We start from the raw sequence: 14,017 nt of genomic DNA, 5'->3' as shown, positions 1-14,017 counted from the left end.
TGTCCTTATTCTGTGCTGTCTGTGGGACTTGTATTTTGTGTGCTGGCCACAGTTACTTTGAAAAAGTAATCTGATTACTGATTACTCCTTTAAAAAGTATCTTAGTTACATTACTGACTACTTGATTTTAAAAGTAACTAAGTTAGATTACAAGTTACTTTATTAGTTACATTCAGCAGCAGCCTTGTTGCTCTAATGTGGATCTACTGATCCAGCGGAGTGTTACTCCCATATAGCTTCTGTTGTCAGTTGTCCAAATATCGGCGGTAGTTGACACAAAGTTGACCTCATTCAGCATCTTCAGATTTCTCTCAATCTCTGCATACTCCATATCCAGGTAAGAAGAAAAAGATGTTCTGTGAGGAAGCTCATTGATAGTAGGGATCTTGATATAATGGCACGAAACAAGGGTGAGTCAGCAGTGTTTAAGGGGAGCATTTCTTCTACAACATACTGCCCGACCAACTTATTCAACTCTCCCCCACTTATCAGTGTTGAACCGAAGTCCAGTTTTCGTTGTTTGGAGGGTGGGGGACCTCCTGTATTAGCAGCTCTCTGCTTCGCACCAGGTGAGACTTGCTCTTTTAGTGTGCCTGTGCTGCGACTCTAAATGTTTTTTTAAATTAGACGTAATTAGTTGTATTTTTTGAAGGTAGATAACACGTTGTCGCCAGCACAGAGTGTACAACGAACCTTTATGTTGCCATCTTTTGCTGACACAAAGTCAAAGTAAAGGCTCCTCCCTCCATTGTTTACGGTTGTGTCGCGGTAGCCTCGTACATGTGAGTCGACCTCCTCATGCGGAAACGTGATTTGACTCTTACAAAAATTCCAAAAATAGTAACGCACAGTGACTTGGATAAGTAACTTTAATCTGATTACTGGTTTGGAAATAGTAACGCGTTAGATACTCGTTACTGAAAAAAAAGTAGTCTGATTAGAGTAAGGCATTACTAAGTAGCGCGTAAGTGGCATCACTGGTGCTGGCCAACTTCAAATAAGATTCCATCCATTCCATCCATTTTCGTCCACTTTCGGGTCGCAGGGGCAGCAAGACAAAAAGGGCATTCCAGACGTCTCTCTCCCTAATCACAACGTCCAGCTCCTCCTGGGGGATCCCGAGGCATTCCCAGGTCAGGCGAGAGATATAATCCCTCCACCTTGTTCTTGTCTTCCCCGGGGGTCTCCTACCAGTTGGACGTGCCTGGAACACCTCTAATGGGAGGCGCTGAGGAATAAATAGGATTTGTAAGTGTATTTCTGTGGTGGTGAGATTGGGGTGATAGGTAATTTCTGTTAGACACACTAGGATTATTGGGTGGTGCCACCTGTGTATTCATTTCCAAAAAATGTTTATAGATAAGCCAGTTAGGGTTTATTTTGTAAAATTTCATTATTTGGCACCACCACCTCGTCTCATTCTCCCCACCCTTTTGTGAACCTTTGTTGCACATATTTGTTGAAGCACTGTTAAAAATAAAACTATTTTAATTTACACCTCACTTTGACTCCTGCATATATTTTGGTTGTTGTGTCTCCTAGCACCACACGATAATTCTAATAAATATATATAATTAAAGAATTGTCACTAGCACTTATTGCTGCACTAATGGCTCTTACTGCGCTATACCTTGATTGGTTGTGTTTTTCTTCTTGTAAGTCTCTTTGGATAAAAGCGTCTGCTAAATGACTAAATGTAAATGCTCTCCTCATTAATTTAAAAAGGGGACGTAACAGTTATATTTTTTTCTGCTAATTGTTTTGGATCATTAGGTAATTATTCGATTCCTATGCACATATATTTGTGTGTTGGGTCTGTCAAATTTGGAAATCAGTTCTGCAAGCGCACAAGAAGTCACCAAATAAAGATTCCTACATTCCCAGCAGACACAGACTCACAAACTGGCCTTGTCCAATCGAAATTAGTTCTACAAATTATTCACTCAAAAACATCTCCCCACAGATTTAGACTCACAGCTCACAGGCTGGCTCGGACTCCAAGATTCTAGCTCATTTTCATACATTGCAGTCTTGCTTTCATTCATGTGTCTGTGCATGACAGAGTCAATCTTTTGATTATTTTCATTATTATGAATAATTAATATATATGAATACATCTCCAGTCAGCTGAATACTCTCATTGTTGACAAACCTGGAGCTAAAATATGCGTTTGTTCGTGCAGGACAGGTGGTACTTACTGGTGTACAGAACACACTGTGCTTTGTTTTTGCAAAGACTAGTGCAGTTCCCTTAGGAAGTTTGTATTCGTATAGTGGGAGATTAAGTACATTTTCAGTTATGGCCAAATGAGGTTGTGTATGAAAGTGGGATGTACAATGAGGTGTAATACTTTTGCGTAGTGTTAATATACAAAGTGTATATAAAGAGACAAAGAAATTGTTATTTTAAGAAAAAGAAACCTAATCATTCAACATGGTTAGACATATATACAGACACAGATATAGGAGGGAATAAGTTTACATGCAGCACTAACAGATGGATATGAATAATGTGAGTAAGGGTTATTAGGTGTGTTGTGGAATGTGTAGATTGATTGATAACTATTGTGTTTTATATGTTGTCAGACAACTACAACGTCTGCAACGCCATAAAACACTTACTTTTCATAAGGTACGCACACCATCCAGCACATACACATTGAACATTGATATTTGCTGGAAACTATTTGAATATTATTGGAAAATTTAACCTTGTAGCGCACTTTAAAACTCCTAAAGATAGGTAGGCTAAATAGACTTACAGATGAGATGAGTCAGGGTGGAAATCCAGAGTGAATTGTGTTACTGACCAGGTGTAGGCCGATCACACAATGGGGCGGAGCAGAAACAGTGCAATGCCGCAACACGTCCTACGTAAATAATGATATTTTGAAAAATCTACAAAATCGATGCACACCTCCGTGCCATATGCAAGCCACATACAAAATCTGAGGTCAGTCTGACTAATGATCAGCGAGATATGCCCTAGACACACACACACACACACACACACACACACACACACACAGACGCTTCTTGCTTTTATAGATAGATAGATGGATGCCTTTCCACCAGTTGTCAGAGTTCATCAATCCGATAAAGGTCGTTGATAAAGAGACAACATTGGAAGTTGCAGGATTGAAGCTAATTAGTGTTTTCCTTCACTTCAGACCTCTATTAGCTGTTACCATTGCTGTATCATAAGAACTGAATACGTCATACTCGTCCCGCTCTGCCTGCAGACTTTACAATGTGATGATGGCTCAGATTTCTAAATCACTTTTCTCTGCTAGTGGAAAGTTATATAATGCAGATGTCCTGTCAACAGTTTACCAGACATCCGTTCTACGATTGTTTGTCCATGGGGAAAATGCTCTACAAGTACATGACAATGACAGTTATGTAAGCAGGACGACAATAAGCAGTGGGGGAAGGAAGGTCAAAGGTTTTAATATAAAGCTCCTCGTCTGGAGGGCTGAGCCGTCCTTGTGCTTCCTGTCACTTCACACACCCAGAGAAAGGTGTTGCTCCCCCTCTGGTTTCAATGCACTGGAGAGCTTTGATCAAATCATATCAATGTGTGTGTGTGTGGGGGGTGGGGGGGGTGTAAGAATAAGACCGAACACATGGTACGGAGAGTACAGAACACACTGTGCTTTGTTACTGCAAGGGTAAACCTTTGATAACTGATGGAAAGGCATCCGTCAGGTAAAGGTCGACATGAGCAATAATCCACAGAGGCTCAAAGCTAATATCAAGTAATATTAAATAGCTTGTTTGTCTAGAATTTTATATTACGAGATATTTCTGAGAGGTCAAAACAGTTGGATTCCAGTTCTCCCTTATAACTAAAATCACTTGTACTGTATGTGGATACTGATGTCTGTTAACCCTCCTGTTATGTTCGTTTCTCAGAAACAGCAATTATGTTCGGGGGTCAATTTGACCTGGAACATGTTTAATTATCTAAAAGTGTCAGAAACCAAAAAAATCCCAATAAACATTGCTTATGTTTCATCATCAGCAGTTTCAATCAATAATTACTGCAGTGGTGTTCTTTAACTCTCACAGATCATGGTTCAATGAGGATAATTCACTCGTTTTTCATGAAAAATGCATGTTTAAACTTTTTTTTTAATGTACATTGGAAAGACCTACATATAAAATACAATAGTTTTACATCGCATTGACTTTTAAAAGAATTTAATTTTACATTTTAAAATTTTTTCTTACATAACAAAATTACAAATAACAAAACAAAAGTCATAACACCTGCATTCTCACACTTGACAGATGAGCATTTTCATTGTATATGTTGATTATACTTTTTAAACCAAGAAGAAGAAGTTTCATCCTGACAAAAATTCTTTAAACTATTTCTTATTTGAGTGGTAGAGCTGAGACAGTCGAACCGAACAATTCGGGCGGTTTTCCTAAACCGTTCCATCCCTAATATCTAGCCATTTTCCATGGTTTTCTGGATAATAACCAAAATCATTATCAAGAAAACCATGAAAGATGGCTAGATATGAGCTCTTAAATCAAACTCTTATGAGCTAGTTTTGTTATTTGTTCAAACAAATGTACCTTGAGTTGTACCAGACAATAAAATGAACAAGAAATTAAAAATAAAAATGGTCTAATATTTTTCCATGACTGTATGCTAATGCTGACTTTAAAAATGTAATAAAAGGAATAATGAAGGATATTTTTGAAACATTATTGAATAAAAAAGAAAGTGGGTTTTTTGTCTTTTTTAAATAAACACCTTAAAGCCCAGACACTGACCTTTAGTCTCAGATCTTACCCCAGTGTCACAGGAAGTTGAGACCAACACTGCTGATGCTTTAAATAGAATTAATGTAGGCAGTGGTGCAAACAAGATGTGAAAAAAGCAGAGACGGTATCCTTCAGATCGGTGAAAGGTTTCCTTTTGAACTGTTCACTGACATTCAGAGCAGTAGGTTTATGTTGAGCAACACAATGCTGCATCACAATGAAACAAACCTCATAAAAACACCAGAGCTTCTGACCTCAGTGATGACGAGCAATAAGTTGTGTTTCATCCTGTTGCACAAACACCTTGTTGTAAGAGTTTATGTTGTAACAAGTTACACAGTAAATACCTGACGTATAAAAATTACTTAATGTTGAGTAATAGTAAATGTCCGCTATATTTATCAGGGTCAAGTGAAAGAGGAAAGTAAATAGAGGAAATACTACCATTGCATTTGTGTCTGACACTTAGTTTACCTTTACCAACATGTTAACTGAGTGAAACGAAACCAATTTAAGGAACAAACTACCCTGACATTGTTTAATGTGGGAATTTGTCAGGATGACTAATAAAAACAGCTCCATCGAAGCCTTTTACATAAATACCACTATAAAAATGAACTTGGAAGCTCAGTTTGGTTTTTAATATTTTAAAATAGATTAAATATTAACAATAAACAAACAAGTTAAGTTAATATGAGCAGTATGAACCACAAGAGTCCAGTTGCCTAGATTGTCCCATGTCTTATATTAAATGTAGGTGTAAGATATAATATGATAATTTGCTTTCTATTTTATACAATTTATTTTATTTTATATTTATTACTCTATTGTATTTGTATTATGTTATCTGTTTCACTTTGTACTTGTGCTGCTGCAATACCCGAACTTCCCCCATGGGGATCAATAAAGGAATATTTTATTGCATCTTATCTCTTATGAAAATATATTGGTCCTATAGAAGATTGATACAGAATTGCTAGTTTTAAACCAGAATAACAGCTGGTTAATTGACTTGCTGTGTTATTTTGATGGTGAGAAGCTATCATGGTGCAATGGTAGCATTCTCCTAATGGAAACACTTATTGAAGCACTTTTTATGGACATATATAGTACAGACAGTAGATCAGGTGTTCCCACATACAGTGTAGTTAATCCAACTTTTAAGGGAAAGTCCAATAATTTCACAAGTCAAAGTCTGTTAACAGGTGTTGTGGAGCGTTGCTGTGCAAAATCTGATAAATGGCTCCAAGTGATATCAAGTTTAAGTTTGAAAATGAAAAAAATGTGAAGGTAGAGAGTTAGAAAGAAGCTGACCGGACATCTGTAGCTTGCTCCTTATATCATATGAGGCTGGTGGTTCGATGCTACATTAGCTGCTACCATGGATTTATTATAAGAACTGAATATTCGGCTCTAAGTTCCTATAGACTTATATAGAGGCTCAGATTCTTGAATCACTTCTCTCCACTGGAGGAAAGTTTTTACCAACATAAAACCTTTGTGAATCAAAGATTCATAATGGAAAAAGACATAATTGAACTTATTTGCTGTTTAAAGTGTCCAGTCAACAGTTTTTGGTCTATGGGTAAAGTACTTTCTGGGCTGCAGGGGGAATTTTGCTGCAGTGCTGTAAGGGAAAAACTGGTATCAAGGCTGAGCAGCTGCACCCTATCCAGTTCTCTTTATAATAAGGAACTGAATCTCTAAATTAAAAATAGGTGTATTGTGGTAAATCTTGGCGCCTGGCTCCGACATGAAGAATGCATGAAACTAAACAGGTCATATATCTGGTTCTGCATCTTGCATAATTCTGGCACCTTTGATCTTTTTTTTTCATTATTGGAGTGCAATGAAAAACTGGTGAGATACTTTGGTTGGAGTAAGAGTTGAGAGTAAATACATGTTTTATTTTGTATATACTTTTGGTTTAAATTGTCTGGACATGTCATCTAAAGTTTTCTGCTTCCACCTTATTACACTAGAAACATAGGCTACTTAGTCTATATGAAATGTTAAGTGTTCTGTAGATTGTGCAGCATAACAGAGACAGTTACTAGAAAGTAATGGTTATTTATTTATTTATTTATTCATTTATTTATTTAATTCAGATTCCATTGCTTTGAGCATCACAAGTTAAATTCCATTGACTTTCACTGAGTAATGGGTACCTGGAGAAATTAAAACCCTCTCTATGTTCAGACATCAGAGGTAAAATAAGAACAATTTCTTGTCATGAATAAGTTCTTTTGTACACAACAAGCATGTAATGCTGACGAAGATTAAAGTAAACAAGCCAAGTTTAACACAAAGCCAAAAATGAAACTGGTAGGTAAGAAATAGTACTTAATTTATCTAACATGCTATTCTTTGAGAGGGGCTGAAGGTTGTTTTAAAGATGCATAAAGAGCAAACAACTTCACTTCAGACATTTTGGTCTTGTTTGCTTTCTGTGCCACACACAGTAAGAGTGCTGCTGATTCTTACTGACTATTTAGAATTGTACAGCTGTGTGTCTGTGTGGATAATGTTTGTGTGACAGCTTTGTGCATTTATTTATTGACTTGTGTGTCACATGTATCTACATTTGAAGTCAGCCGGCCTAATTGGGGGGAAAAAACGGCATTTAAATTCAAGCTTATGCAACCTTGGAGAACATTGTCTCTTGTCTTTTCAAAATGTGGTGTGAAAGCCTGTTTCATGAAAGAATCAATACTCCTGCCTGGAGATTTCTTTTTTAACGCATACTGGAGGTGTACGGCTGCAAATCAGTTTCAGCTGCTGAAGAAAACTGTGAAGACTGTCTGCCTTTGTCTGTGAAATAAATGTATATTATATATCTATACATAGTCACCTTTGAGTCTCTTTCTCATCTGTTACTGATCCGATGTGCTGTTCCATCAGCTACTAATGAAGTCATTGGATAGTCTCATGCACGCACACACACAGACACACGTTTGTACCATTCACGCTCTTTCCTGTGCACACATGCTCACACATTTCAGCCGTGTGAGAAGTAACTTCACACTTCTCTATATGTCAGGCTTCAGCTGAGGGGAAGGAGGTTGAAGGGTAGAGCTGGTGTCTGAGTTTATTGCCTAAAAACCACATTTTTTTTTTTATCATTCTTGCTCTAATTGGTGCCAGCCTGTTTAGGGTTGGGATGCTTTCAGCTTTCAAAAGAATGTTATCAAGTGTTACTTGAGCTTTGTTAATGTTCTCATATCAAAGTATTAAATTATTGCCTTTATCATGAAGTTAAAAGAAACTCTACTGTACTCAATAGTTATATGTATGTACCAATGGGAATGCCTGTTTTAATGATTTATCATTACAGGGTATATACAGAAATACTTAAGATGAATTTAATAGCTTTTTTTTAATACCTTCACAATATTTTTTAATACCAACATGACATTGATCTGCAACTGTAGTGGCAACCTTTTTAATTTCAGGGTGGGGGGTAACTAATTTTAAAGTTACTGATTACTGTAATTTTGTTACTTTTTTGAGTAAGTGTAGTAATATTTAAATTTCAAATCAAGTACCTATATCACAGTTACTGGATACTTTTTGCCTCCATAGCAGCATTTACGTATACACAATTATTTGCTATTGAACCCTAATCCAAGACAAAATGTTATTTCATTGTTATGTGTATGGAGAGCATACAACACTTCTCCGCCGCTACAATGAAGGGGCACAACATGACAAATGAAACTCAGAAAATGTTGAAAAAGTTAAAAACGGAAAGGTTTAATGAAAGGTCTTGTTTAAAAAGTCAAAAGTAAATTGACGAGTAAAGGAGTCACAAATTTAATCACAATTTAAAGAGGCAACTTGCAACTAATTACAGCTGTAACAACCTCGTCAGATGCTGTTTATTACTTTTTAATGGCCTTATTTTTGGCTAATTTAATTTACTACCTTTTGAATTGAATTGAATACCTTTTAAAACCCTGCAGACACCTTGTATTATAATCATTATGACCTTATGTATTTATTTGTCCACATGGAGTCACTGGGCCAACCTTAGAAGATGAAAAATTAAATCAATGCAAAGTGCCAAAACTGCAATACTTCAACTGGCCACTTGAAGCTGGCTCCAAAAGGGAGTCAAATCACAGACCCCCATGTTAAAGGTGCTGTACATGATGTTCAGAGCGTGTCAGTGGTTCAGAGTGTGAGCAGGGATTACCTTCACATGGCTTTCTTCACTCCCAACTCGTCACATATGGATGCTTCGGACATTTTAACAAATTAGGTAGAAGAACAGAGAAACTCAGATTACAACAACACACAAACAGAGTGCAAGTTCACTTGGTAGGATGGCATTACTCCACTGTATCTTAACATAGCAAATACTTGTTTGCTGCTATTGTTCTGAGTGTTCCAACTGCTGAAATAAACATGTTCACAGCATGGTAGGAAGAACAGTTTTGGTCTCTATAGCTAATTTCCTGTTCATGACAACTCTGAGAGGGGCGAATTATTATATAAATCACCCATTTAGATGATATTAAGGCGTAAAGTCATATTAATGATCTCACTCTTTGCCCCTTTCTAATTAGCTGGGAGTTAGCAGGTCAGAAACCTGTGGATGACATCATGTCTATAATTAGGCAGTCTATGACCAAACCAAATTCCTATCAGCTTTAAGTACTCCCACCCAACATTTCAACACTGTTAATGGGAGTCACAGAGAAATCCTGCTGCATACAATTTTTTCCCACGCATAACCACTTGAAACAATTTATAACATGTCCTCCTAAATTATTGGTCAGATTACCTCCAAATATGGGACAAACTATCAGAAACTAGGTTCTTTATCTTTTGAAAATACTTTAAAATGACAATTTTAAAAACTCATCACTTCAAAACAACACTGTCTCTTTTTCTGCTCACAGCGTTGTTGTATATTGTTGATTAGTTGACTCCTCTGGCCACTAGGGGGCCTTGTTTATCCAGTAAGCATCTCTCTTGCAGGGTGAAGGCATTTAGGAAAGGCCCACTGAGTTACACTCTTCAAGGTTTCTAGACTTGTCTGAATGCATCAACCTTTATATAGAATAAATGGGTCTTAGCGGTGCTCCAGTCTTACACATAAAGGTCAGTTTACTCATCACAGGGAGAACTACTGTGCAAACAAGCTGTGTGGCTCTGGTGGGAGCTTTGTTTAAATCTGTCAAAATGACTAATTTTAGGTTAATTTTGCAGATTTGTCATATAAAGGTACTCAACTCAGGGCATCTCGCCTCTGCTGCACTAGTTTTGAACACTCTCTACCAGGCTTTCCTAACTATATAAGAAATATAAAGTGTAAGCCAGTTTAGGAACAGCAATGTAAAAGGTACAATCACTCTCTATTTTAGGGCACTGTAGATGTATATTTAAATGATTTCACTAATTTGGAAGTGAAGTTGTTGTGCAGTAGAGGGAGTCCACCTGTCTGAAACTGATGAAAATTTGGTATAATGTGAGAAAAAGGAGCTCTGTGTAGCTGCTGCTGTCCTCTTGTTGATGTTGATGATGTTGTTGTTGTTGTTGGAGTAGATAGGCTTCATATTGACAGAGCTGCTGTGGAAAGGGTGCTGACCTTTTCGATTTTGCAGTGGTATGGCAACATGACAACCCATGAGAAAATGCTGTTGGAGAGGGTTGTGGGCATTGTAAACATCTATTACATCCATTCATGACACCAGAACAACCATGACAGCACTGAAATTACATACCTTTCATCCTGCAAACGTCTTCTTCAAAAAGCTTTGCTGATGGTAAAAAAAATAAAAAAATAAAATCCCAGAGAACCTCCCAACTAAGGAAAAGTGTGAAGGGAGGGATATTGTAAGCCATTTCTTCCTGCAGCAGTTACATTTTATAACCAGCACTGCTCCGAGTACACCAGACACACCAAAACTGACAATATCTGCACTATAATGCACACAAACGGTGCAATATCATTACTTTCCAATACTTCAATCAGGTGCATTTTCATTCCACAGTGCAACATTTTTTTCTCTGAGTAATGGTATATATATATATATATATATATATATATATATATAATTTATTTGTTTTTTGTTTTTTCTTGTTTGAATTGTTAATACTTTTATATTTCTTGTTGTTATTGCTTGGTTGCTATTTATTGTTATTTTATTGATTGTTCTTTCTATCTTTACTATACACTTTTTGCTGCTGTGACAGAAAATGTCGTTGTGGGACTGATGAAGTAATATCTAATCTTTAATTTATATATAAATATATTCATTGCTACGTAAGTTAAATTAAATTCAACTTTTTGCATTTTATTCTGTACTTGTTTTTTTATTCTTGCCAGTATTTACCATAATAGCAACAAATTAGGAAAAATTTAAATCTAAACAAAGAGTCACGCCACCTCTGATCAGGATTAGCGACTGATAACAAACAGGTAATGAGACCAGGAGATCTGAGGGGAATCATGGCAGGCGGTTGTACTCTGGACACGAAGAGGTGTGACAGTCGTGGCTTGTGCATGGCATTTAATCCCTGTCAGCTCCATCATCGTTCCTCATGTTGCCTTCCCCGACAGTAACAGCAATAGAGGATGCAATGTAGCTGAGTACAGGGGACTAAAGAGAGGACTGCAGGAAAAACTCTGGCTCTGTGATGAAGTGTGAGAGGAAAACGAAGACCTTGAGCTTTTTCTTTAACAGGTGCTTTTTGCTGTTTCCAATCGACACACAACCTCGAATCACTCATTGGGCTATTTCTCTTTTCCATTTTAGCTGAAACAGCAGCCTTTATCCCTCTGTGGTAACACATGTACAAGTGCATGTTATGTAGTAGAGCCATAAACTGTATGTAGTAAGTGGACGGTGTGTGGACTTCCATTTTAAAGCCTTAAAGTTTGGCATTCAGAGTCTTATTTGAGCATTGAGCATATATGACGTGGCTGCAGGTTTGGGAACATCGCGGTATATTGAGAAAGACTTTAAATTAGTGATTCAAACCATTAACTTATTAGAAAAGTGTTTACTGATGTAAAAAATTTAAGTGAGAAGTAGGATCATTTTCTCATAGACTTCTATGCAATTGGACTTGCAACCTGCTGGCCATCAGAAAGAATGCAGGTTTAAGGCACGTTCACATTCCTGTTTCGGAGGCAGTTGCTGGATTTAAAAACATTGGGATGTTGTCTAAAACATAAATAGAATATTGATCATTTGATCATCATTTTGACAAATATTCACTGAGTACATTTGAGTACTTTTTGGAAAGCAGCTGAGTGTTTTGGCTCCGCCCACTAGTTAGTTCCCCTCGACCTCTGTTCCCATACAGGTACTTTTGTAGCGGCTAACCAACGGTGTTTCGAATGTGACAACAGACCGACACGACTAGCGACAAATCTAGCTTTTTCTGGTGTTATTGGAGACTTTTGGAGACTCGTTCCTACTCTTCTTAACGAGTAGCAGGCGCCGTCCCAAAGCATTCACAAGCAGCCCAGTCCTTCCGCAGCGGTCTCTCCCAGCTGCAGTCAGAGCAGGAGATGTTAACCCCTCCCAAGCCACACCAACAGTGACTCATTAGAGAGAAAAGTACCTAATGGAAACACGCCTATAAACACTACAGTGGTTCAGACAGGACGTCCTAATATTTTTGACTGTTTTGACGTTTGATCCTTTTGTCAGTTTCCTGATGGTATCGGTTTAATATTTAAAGGGAAGTATTATTCATGACAGAGCAAGCAGGCCTGAATAAAACTTATCTATGACTAATAACAGACAGAAATAATCCTGTTTTGACAAACAGTGGAAAACGGTCTATCAGGTGATACAGTTCATCATATCTGTTGTATTATGGCCTTGTCTAAAGATTGGCGTGTTCATGTGGTGAGTACAGTAAATATGAAGGAGTTCAATGAAGCTCAGAAAGCTTCAGTATCCCAGTTACGCATGAGGACAGAGTACATAACGTGGCAGCTGAGTACACATCATGCTTCAAATAGCAGACTGGTTTCGAAAAATACCATTCATTTCTTGTGTTTGATGATTGAATCTACAGACGGCCGGTATCAGCAGGACATTCGACTGGACGCTGAGCTTCTGTTTAATGTGAGACACAATAACTGTACGTGTGGGGATGAATGATGAGACTGCCACATTTAATGAATCTGAACAGGGCAAAACTTGCTCCATGGTATCTTTGCAAATCTAATAAAAGCTACAATGATGCATACTGATATTAATGCTTATTGTTGTCATAAACTGATTTCATAGCTTTTTTGTTTTGTTTTGAACAGCTTTATACGGAACCAGTATTAAACACTTTGGGTGCTCCACTTTGAAATCACACACACATTCATGTACTTCTATCTTTGTGAGGGCCCTCATTGGAATAGTGAATTCCCTAGCCCATTACCCTAACCCTTAACCTAACCTTCACCATCACAACTAAATGCCCAACCCTAACCTTAACATAATCTAATTGTAACCTTAACCCTAAAAAAGAAAATCTGAACTCTCAAACAAGCCTTTAAAAAAGTTAGGACTGGCCGAAATGTCCTCACTGTTGGTTAAAAACGTGTTCCGGTCCTCACTATGTAGGAAGTACAAGAACACACACACACACACACACACACACACACACTCACACAGAGGGAACTAAATGCCTTACCCAAACCCTAAAGCAAGTCTTAAGCCTCAAACCGGCCATTGAAGAAGTGAGATTTCCTCGATCTGTTGGATAAAAACTTGTTCCGGTTCTCACTATGTAGTAAGTACAACAAGTGCGTCTCAATCTGTGGATCCTAAGCTCACAAACCTCTCAGCTAAAGAACACACCCAAGGGTGTTGAACAGCATCACTAACCAACATTTTGATGGTGAAAGATTGAAGCAGGCGCTCCCATGTGACGACTGCATGAACAGTGCTGCTACAACAGGTGAGATGTTTAACTGATGTGTCAGCTACAGTATTTTCTCACTTAGACTTAGACACCAAGTTTTAACAAAGTCATTGGAAGTTATGCATTATAATTAAATTTAGTGTTCGATAGTATTTTCATTACTTCTCACGTAATTGATTTAACTCAATAAAACATAAAACACTGAAGCCTACTCTGTACTGTACTGTAGATTTTGTTACTGTCTTGTTGGACTCGGCATATTAACCAGAAAAGGTGTGATTCGTTTTCCTTGTTTCACTCTAGTAAGGGACAAAAGTGAACATATATACACATAAACTTACATAAAAGGAAAATG

Source organism: Centropristis striata, chromosome 2, assembly GCF_030273125.1.
Source record: "Centropristis striata isolate RG_2023a ecotype Rhode Island chromosome 2, C.striata_1.0, whole genome shotgun sequence".
Lineage (NCBI taxonomy): Eukaryota > Metazoa > Chordata > Actinopteri > Perciformes > Serranidae > Centropristis > Centropristis striata.
The sequence above is the reverse complement of the archived record's forward strand: the minus strand, read 5'-3'. Positions refer to the sequence as shown.